The sequence below is a fragment of the Liolophura sinensis genome, chromosome 2 (assembly GCF_032854445.1).
Source record: "Liolophura sinensis isolate JHLJ2023 chromosome 2, CUHK_Ljap_v2, whole genome shotgun sequence".
NCBI lineage: Eukaryota > Metazoa > Mollusca > Polyplacophora > Chitonida > Chitonidae > Liolophura > Liolophura sinensis.
In genome coordinates, this window is record NC_088296.1 from 23,855,252 (window position 1) to 23,865,734 (window position 10,483).

Genomic DNA, 10,483 nt, shown 5'->3' on the forward strand with positions numbered 1-10,483 from the left:
TCTGTGACGCACATACAGTAGGCCTCTATTTGTATAAAGGTTACAGATAGACTGTGTCACACCTGGGACTAATACAACAGTTACACGTATATTAGTATCAGTTCATACTGGGGGAATAAAAGGGTATACACGTGTATAGGTCTACATATCTATGCGTATACTTGTATGCCGTTACTTTATAAACTTATGGCCATACATTACACTCTATAGGCCCAATATACTATGTGTATCTAGGCTCTAGTATGGAAGGAACTTGCGGATGGCCGTGGGGTTTCCCCCGGGCTCTGCCCCGTTTCTTCCCACCATAATGCTGGCCGCCGTCGTCTAAGTGAAATATTCTTGAGTACGGCGTAAAACACAAATCAATCAAATAAATAAATAAATAAATAAATTTAGTGTGGAAGGGGCTGCATGGCTGCATGTGGCCCTTCATGGCACTATATGGGCTCTGTATTCTATGTATATCTAGGCCCTAGTGTGGAAGGGGATGCATGGCTGTATGTGGCCCTACATGACACTATATAGGCTCCATATACTATGTATATCTAGGCCCTAGTATGGAAGGGGATGCATGGCTGCATGTTGCCCTACATGACACTATATAGGCTCCATATACTATGTATATCTTGGCCCTAGTGTGGAAGGGGATGCATGGCTGTATGTTGCCCTAGATGGCACTATATAGGCTCTGTGTTCTATGTATATCTTGGCCCTAATGTGGAAGGGGAGATGCATGCCTGTATGTGGCCCTACATGACACTATATAGGCTCCATATACTATGTATATCTAGGCCCTAGTGTGGAAGGGGATGCATGGCTGCATGTGGCCCTACATGACATTATATAGGCTCCATATACTATGTATATCTAGGCCCTAGTGTGGAAGGGGATGCATGGCTGCATGTTGCCCTACATGGCACTATATAGGCTCTGTATTCTATGTATATCTAGGCCCTAGTGTGGAGGATGCATGGCTGTGTGTGGCCCTTCATGGCACTATATAGGCTCCATATACTATGTATATCTTGGCCCTAGTGTGGAAGGGGATGCATGGCTGTATGTGGCCCTACATGGCACTATATAGGCTCTGTATACTGTGTATATCTAGGCCCTAATGTGGAAGGGGATGCATGGCTGCATGTGGCCCTACATGACACTATATAGGCTCTGTATACTATGTATATCTAGGCCCTAGTGTGGAAGGGGCTGCATGGCTGCATGTGGCCCTACATGACACTATATAGGCTCTGTATACTATGTATATCTAGGCCCTAGTGTGGAAGGGGATGCATGGCTGCATGTGGCCCTACATGACACTATATAGCCTCCATATACTATGTATATCTAGGCCCTAGTGTGGAAGGGGATGCATGGCTGTATGTGGCCCTACATGACACTATATAGGCTCCATATACTATGTATATCTAGGCCCTAGTGTGGAAGGGGATGCATGGCTGCATGTTGCCCTACATGGCACTATATAGGCTCCATATACTATGTATATCTAGGCCCTAGTGTGGAAGGGGATGCATGGCTGCATGTGGCCCTACATGACACTATATAGGCTCCATATACTATGTATATCTAGGCCCTAGTGTGGAAGGGGATGCATGGCTGTATGTGGCCCTTCATGGCACTATATACGCTCTGTATACTATGTATATCTAGGCCCTAGTGTGGAAGGGGATGCATGGCTGCATGTGGCCCTACATGACACTATATAGGCTCTGTATACTATGTATATCTAGGCCCTAGTGTGGAAGGGGATGCATGGCTGCATGTGGCCCTACATGACACTATATAGGCTCCATATACTATTTATATCTAGGCCCTAGTGTGGAAGGGGATGCATGGCTGTATGTGGCCCTTCATGGCACTATATAGGCTCTGTATTCTATGTATATCTAGGCTCTAGTGTGGAAGGGGATGCATGGCTGCATGTAGCCCTACATGACATTATATAGGCTCCATATACTATGTATATCTAGGCTCTAGTGTGGAAGGGGATGCATGGCTGCATGTGGCCCTACATGACACTATATAGGCTCTGTATTCTATGTATATCTAGGCCCTAGTGTGGAAGGGTATGCATGCCTGTATGTGGCCCAACATGACACTATATAGGCTCTGTATACTATGTATATCTAGGCCCTAGTGTGGAAGGGGATGCATGGCTGCATGTTGCCCTACATGACATTATATAGGCTCAATATACTATGTATGTCTAGGCCCTAGTGTGGAAGGGGATGCATGGCTGCATGTTGCCCTACATGGCACTATATAGGCTCTGTATACTATGTATATCTAGGCCCTAGTGTGGAAGGGGATGCATGGCTGTATGTGGCCCTACATGGCACTATATAGGCTCCTTATACTATGTATATCTTGGCCCTAGTGTGGAAGGGGATGCATGGTTGTATGTGGCCCTTCATGGCACTATATACGCTCTGTATACTATGTATATCTAGGCCCTAGTGTGGAAGGGGATGCATGGCTGCATGTGGCCCTACATGACATTATATAGGCTCCATATACTATGTATATCTTGGCCCTAGTGTGGAAGGGGATGCATGGCTGTATGTTGCCCTACATGACACTATATACGCTCTGTATACTATGTATATCTAGGCCCTAGTGTGGAAGGGGATGCATGGCTGCATGTGGCCCTTCATGGCACTATATAGGCTCCATATACTATGTATATCTTGGCCCTAGTGTGGAAGGGGATGCATGGCTGTATGTGGCCCTACATGGCACTATATAGGCTCTGTATACTATGTATATCTAGGCCCTAGTGTGGAAGGGGATGCATGGCTGCATGTGGCCCTACATGACACTATATAGGCTCTGTATACTATGTATATCTAGGCCCTAGTGTGGAGGGGGATGCATGGCTGTATGTGGCCCTACATGACACTATATAGGCTCCATATACTATGTATATCTAGGCCCTAGTGTGGAAGGGGATGCATGGCTGCATGTGGCCCTACATGACACTATATAGGCTCCATATACTATGTATATCTAGGCCCTAGTGTGGAAGGGGATGCATGGCTGCATGTGGCCCTACATGACACTATATAGGCTCCATATACTATGTATATCTTGGCCCTAGTGTGGAAGGGGATGCATGGCTGTATGTTGCCCTACATGACACTATATAGGCTCTGTATACTATGTATATCTAGGCCCTAGTGTGGAAGGGGATGCATGGCTGCATGTGGCCCTACATGACACTATATAGGCTCTGTATTCTATGTATATCTAGGCCCTAGTGTGGAAGGGTATGCATGCCTGTATGTGGCCCTACATTGCACTATATATTTTCCATATACTATGTATATCTAGGCCCTAGTGTGGAAGGGGATGCATGGCTGCATGTGGCCCTTCATGGCACTATATAGGCTCTGTATTCTATGTATATCTAGGCCCTAGTGTGGAAGGGGATGCATGGCTGTATGTGGCTCTTCATGGCACTATATAGGCTCTGTATTCTATGTATATCTAGGCCCTAGTGTGGAAGGGGATGCATGGCTGCATGTGGCCCTACATGACACTATATAGGCTCCATATACTATGTATATCTAGGCCCTAGTGTGGAAGGGGATGCATGGCTGCATGTGGCCCTACATGACATTATATAGGCTCCATATACTATGTATATCTAGGCTCTAGTGTGGAAGGGGATTCATGGCTGCATGTGGCCCTACATGACACTATATAGGCTCTGTATTCTATGTATATCTAGGCCCTAGTGTGGAAGGGTATGCATGCCTGTATGTGGCCCAACATGACACTATATAGGCTCTGTATACTATGTATATCTAGGCCCTAGTGTGGAAGGGGATGCATGGCTGCATGTTGCCCTACATGGCACTATATGGGCTCTGTATTCTATGTATATCTAGGCCCTAGTGTGGAAGGGGATGCATGGCTGCATGTGGCCCTTCATGGCACTATATAGGCTCCATATACTATGTATATCTTGGCCCTAGTGTGGAAGGGGATGCATGCCTGTATGTGGCCCTACATGACACTATATACGCTCTGTATACTATGTATATCTAGGCCCTAGTGTGGAAGGGGATGCATGGCTGTATGTGGCCCTACATGGCACTATATAGGTTCTGTATGGCTGTATGTGGCCCTACATGGCACTATATAGGCTCTGTATCTAGTGTATATCTAGGCCCTAGTATGGAAGGGGAGGTCAGCAAGTCAGTTAACTCGTGGATAGACAAGATCGTCCAAGACAAATCGTCCAAAAAGGTTGAGCACGTTGAAATGAGGTTTCATTTTCATTGCCTTGAGGCCTTGATGACACGACTGATTGCGAAGCCATCGACAACGCTCCTCTGGCCGTTTGCGCAGTCTATAGGCCCTAAGTTGGCCTATAAAGTTTGTTGAAGACTAGTTACTTTTGCGTTCCACCAAATGGGCCTTCATGTATCTGTACGTTACATGTGCGTGGTCCGAAAGCTCGGCAGTATCAGCATTAACTTCACATAGATCGGTAGTCTGGTAGTTGCCTACATGAACCACTATCTAACGCGTAGGCCCTATCTGACCAGATTAATCTTGGTACCCCAACCTATGTACACGTATACATGTTCTCGGTAGTATTTGAAAACACAGCCTTGTGGTATTCGATCACTCAGCAGCATGGTATTCGATCACACGTACAGCCACGTGGTATTCGATCACACGTACAGCCGCGTGGTATTCGATCTCACGTACAGCCGCGTGGTATTCGATCACACAACGACGAAATTACTAATGTGGTATTCAATCTTACAAACGCGTGGTACTTGATCACACAACGACATAATTACTGCTGACAATGTGATTGGTGTTTTACTCAAGAATATTTCGCTTATGCGACGGCGGAGTACAGCGCAAGCATTTTATATATTTTTTAAAAATTTAATATTGCCTTTTCACATACCACGTAAGTATAGTGTAGCAAGCATTCAATATATATAGCACAACCGTGCATGTATTTCAATAACTGGTATTTCAATAACATACATCGTTAGCACGCCACCGCGGCGTGGTGACCCAGGAGCCTCTCACCGATGCGGTCGCTGTGAGTTCAATAACCATATTTATGTTATTGAAATATCAGTTAAATACCACGTACGTCAATAATTTCGTCGTTGTGTGATCGAATACCATACCATACCATTGAAAGTATATTTATATTTATTTATAGTTTTAGGTGGTCTATTTAGTGATCCCTACTTCGATTTTTAGGGGACTTTATACTTTAAATATAACGTTAAGTTAGGTTGGCACAATGAGCCTTATCCGCCTTTAATCATAAATATTTTCAACCATATTGCCATTCGACACAGCACAACGCTCACTTGTAGCAAGCAGTAATAACGTAATTGATTTTCACCGCATTACAATGTATATAAGTGATTGCCATTCCACAATCTAAGTACAAAAATGTAATTACGACCGGCCCCGATGGCTCAGTTGATAAAGCCTCCTTTTGAGTGGCGGTAGATCCATGGTCAATCCTGGGTCGGGTCACACCTATATGACCTTAAAAGACGAAGTTGTAACTTCCTTGCTTGGCGTTCAGCATTCAGGGAATGGTACAACGACTGGTTGACCCGTATCAGTACAATGGCTTGGGTGGGTGGCTTACTTGCCTCCAGTTAGTCGTCTCAGTGAAGCAGCACTAGATAAAAGAGCAGTGGAAATCCGTCCTGCAACAAGGAGGCACATTACACGTATATGCTCTCTAAAAACTCCTTCGTCGTCATATGAGTGAAAAAATGTGAAGTACGCCGTTAAACCCTAAGCACGCACTCACTCACAATGTAATTACGACTGCAAACAACGTATAACTGGAGTTCAAGTGCATTTGAAAGGGCGACCTGATAATCTTTGAACTTTGAATTTCAATGAAAGTTTTGAAACTAAAAGCTCAAAGTAATTGCCCGAAGGTGGCAAAATATGACTCCGCGAAATCCTACAAAACAGCACCTAGTTTGGAAATTCCTGCCCAGGTCTTGAAGAAAAGCATGATGATATAAAAGCTGATATAACAGAAAATCATGTTTTAAATGTTGGATTTAACTCAAAAGGAATTTTGTAATGTTCACAACATTAGCAAAAATAGCTACATAATGCTGTGATGGTGGTTATTTTATGAAACATTTAGCTTGAAGGTACTAAATTGTTTGAAAAGCCGCATTTAGTCTGACACCTTATGACTTGAAAGCAGGAGCGCGGATTCTCTCTCACGCCACACCGTCCTAACCTACCGACGGTTCTAGCCCTACAGCTATGGTCCCCTGCCAAGGTGAGTATAGCGGGACGTTACGAGGGATATCTGGATTCTAGTCTGCGGTCTCATTAACAGTAAGCTGATCAAATGTGGCAGGAAAAATGCTGTTGGATGCAAATAAATATACACACAGTACCAGAAGCTGTATAAATATGCGCACCCCTTACAACAAGCCGAGTTGTTTGTGTTTGAAACGAAAATAACCGAATGACCATACACATGTGAAAATAAAAAAGGGATTTTGAAAATCGATATTTCAATACTGTTCTACTTAAATGAGATACCTTTTCCTACGCACTGGCTAAACGAGTCGAAACTGGATTGACGATTATTCTCTGCTGACGCTTGCGTACTACACTAAAAAAATAATCTGTTAATTTTAACACAGAGTCTGCGTGATGCTAGAAAGTTTTCTGTTCTTATAACACAATATTCTGTCACATTCGACATTGTAATATCCCGTTAGTCTAGATTCTTCATGTTGAATTAATAGAATATGTGTTATATTTAACAGAATGATCTGCTACAATGACAGAATATGTTCCAGCAGCACTCAGACAGCAAACCCTCTGTTAAAATTAACAGAATTAATTTTTTGAGTGTACGTTACCAGTTAATTCGTGACCATGAAGGTAGACATGGAGAACGGGCGATATGCACAGTTTATAGGTCCTGATAGCAATAGGCGAAGAAAATTCCCCATGTATGGCAATTTCCTAACTCTGTACATGTATAGCCAATCTGCACTAAGACTAATCACTAAGACTAATCACTAATCACTAAGACTAATCACTAATCACTAAGACTAATCACTAAGACTAATCACTAAGACTAATCACTAATCACTAAGACTAATCACTAATCACTAAGACTAATCACTAAGACTACTCACCAATCACTAAGACTAATCACTATGTGTGTATGCTTGGGCTTTGACGTAATATTTTAAAGCACTTTAGTCAAAAGACGACGAGTAGTCATTAAGTGTGGGTACATACACTGTGTCTTCTTGTAGCAGGCCAAGTGCATGCCGCCAAAGTGCTGACACCACCATCATGCCGAAAACACCAGGCATGGCACCCTACCCAGGCACATAATACTGATACCAGGTCAACCAGTCATGTTTGTTTGCTCTAATAGCTCGTCGCTGAATCACAGGAGTTCCGTTTTTACCACGCTTTTGTATGACCCGGGTTTGATCCTATGTCTTCCGACTTCGTGAAAATCAATGGTCGACTTGCACGTATATGTTTGTTAGGCGGGGTGGGGTGGGGTGGGATGGTACAGGGTGGTGTGGCACTCCTTTACGTAATACTTTGTTGACATGTATAGAGAAGTGTGTTGTGACATTTGTGTGAATATGAAATATGTATAAGTATTTCCAGAGGTGAAAAAGACACAAAAACTCTTGTTCAAGGGAGATAACTCTATCAACGAAACACGAAAGCCTGGCCTGTGACACAGCTGTGACAAACCTTCCTAGGTTGATGGATGAGTGAAAAAGCTCCTGTTGCTACCAGATTTTTTTTTTTTTTTTTTTTTTGTTTCTACGATGTGTATTGTGAGGGAAAAATGACAGTATCGAAAATGCGTTGATGTAATAAGTGTTATGAGGGCTTCATTTTTGTTAATGGCAGATGTGAAGGCGTACTCATGCCTTCTCACAGGCTTCTGCTTATGAACTATATATCAGATGAAAGACCATTTCACACTGCCCAGGAAAATGGTTTGATTTTTTTTTAGAATTGTTTCAACCAATTAAAATGATTTTAAAACATCACTTTCTACGGTGGTTTCTAGTGACCCTGAGGGTATCAGTGACGCAACATTCGTATTTTTGCTTGAAACAGTTTGTTTCAAGGTGCATTCAGTAAATGCATACAAAGGTGCATATGCACTAAGGATGATGAGATTTAGCAATCTGTATGAACCTGTATCCATGCCAACATTTGTCATCCCATTTTGGACATACTATACCCTAGCCTTTGTACACACAAAAGCTCTGTTGAGAAAAAAACCTAACTCCCAACCACGTATGGAGCGTCTGTTGTTCTATGGACGTGTTAATCAGGTTGGAGCTTTCTCCGTGCGCATCACACCAAAAGTTCTCCACAACACAGCAAGATCTTGTCTCAGGCGTTTACAGTGACATCGTGATCGCATTGTATCGTGAGCGAAAATAAACAGCATTTACGAGTTAAGGTCAGGCTTTCGATCGTACTTTTTAGACAGACTTCTTACGTTTTTGTAGAGATAAACGGAAATAAATCATTTTTCCTCATGTTTTTTTTTATTGAAGGGGCTATTTGCACATGCTAAGGGATTCTTTGCAGATAATGTTGGCGTTGCACACATATAAACCATTCACGTTACGTAACAAACACCTACACGTATACACTCCAAAAATGATCTGTTAAAGTTAAGAGAAAGCCTTTTGTCTACATGAGTGATGCAGGAATGTTATCTACTATTGCCGCAGATTATTCTGTGAAATATGACACATATATTCTATTAATTCCACATAAATATTCTATTACTCTAACATTTTATCATCGCTAAGACAACACACTTTCTGTTAAAATCAAGAGATTGATTTTTTTAGTGTATCTGTACGCTTTGTTAATACATTACTTCCTTTTCAGCAAAGTTTGCGGACCGTTTGACTTACAATGTTTCCGTAGATGAACAACTTTTCTCTGAGTGTAAATTTGCAGTCAGTAGCATGGTTACACAGACAAGGTGCAGTAAAACTTCAGCATCGCCTCTTGATTTTCATAGCCAAAGTGCTGCTCCACTGCAGTTAAAGTTACAGTTAAAATGAGTGTACATACAATTCAAGGGTACGTCAATTTCGTAAGTCTACAGCTGGTGTTAATTGTATGTGTAAAGTAATGTCATATTCTACTTCATTTGCCTCTCTAAAAGATTTACAGGTCTTCTTTTTGTCGTAAAATGCCGCAAAATATTGTGATAAGTCTGCTGAGAGTGGGTCTGCGGCATTGGCCTGGAAAGTACAGCTTTAATGACACATTCGATCCAGGGCTTTGCTAATAACATAACGCGTTAAAATGCTACAACATGCTAAATGCTGTAAAACATAAGTGTCAGTATCTTAAAATGATACGTTTTGTAATCATTGCCTTCAGTGCATCTGTTTTAAAATGTTATGGTTAGTAATGATTGTCTGCCCCTTGTCTTAAATTTTACGATTGGTGTTGATTGTCTGTACTCTGTTTTAAAATGTTACGGTTTGTACTGGTTGCCTGCACTTTGTCTTACAATGTTACCGATTGTAATGATTGTCTGCACTTTGTCTTAAATTATTACTATTGGTATTGATTGTCTGTACTCTGTCTTAAAATGTTACGGTTTGTACTGATTGCCGGCACTTTGTCTTAAAATGTAACGCTTGCAATTGTTGCCTGCACTCTGTTTTAAAATGTTTTAAAGTGTTACGGATTGCAATTATTGTCTGCAGTACGTCTTAAAATGTTGCAGTTTGTAACGGTTGCCTGCACTCTGCCTTAAAATATTACAGTTTGTAACGGTTTTCTGCATTCTGCCTTAAAATGTTACGGTTTGTAGCGGTTGTCTACATTCTGCCTTAAAATGTTACGGTTTGTAACGGCTGTCTGCACTCTACCTTAAAACCTTACGGTTTGTAGGGGTTGTCTGCATTCTGCCTTAAAATGTTACGGTTTGTAACTGTTGTCTGCATTCTGCCTTAAAATGTTACGGTTTGTAACTGTTGTCTGCACTCTATATAACATTTTCAATGTTTTGTAGTCCGCTTCTGGTAGCGGTAGATCCAGGGTCAATCCTGGGTCGGGTCACACCTAAGACCTTAAAAGAGGAAGTTGTAACTTCCTCGCTTGGCGTTCAGCATGAAGGGGATAGTGCGACGACTGGTTGACCCGTATCAGTATAATGGCTTGGGCGGGGTGGCTTACCTGTATTCGGTAAGGCGTCTCCGTGAAGCAGCATTAGATAAAAGAGGTGTGGAAATCCGTCCTGCAACAAGAGGTATATACATGCAATTTAAGGATTCCTTCGTCGTCATTTGACTGAAAAATTGGTAAGTAGGACGTTAAACCCCAAGCTCTCACCCACGCAATATTTGTAACATTTACAATGCGAAACATAGCACCTAAAAGTGTTAAATTGACACAAGATAGAATTAAG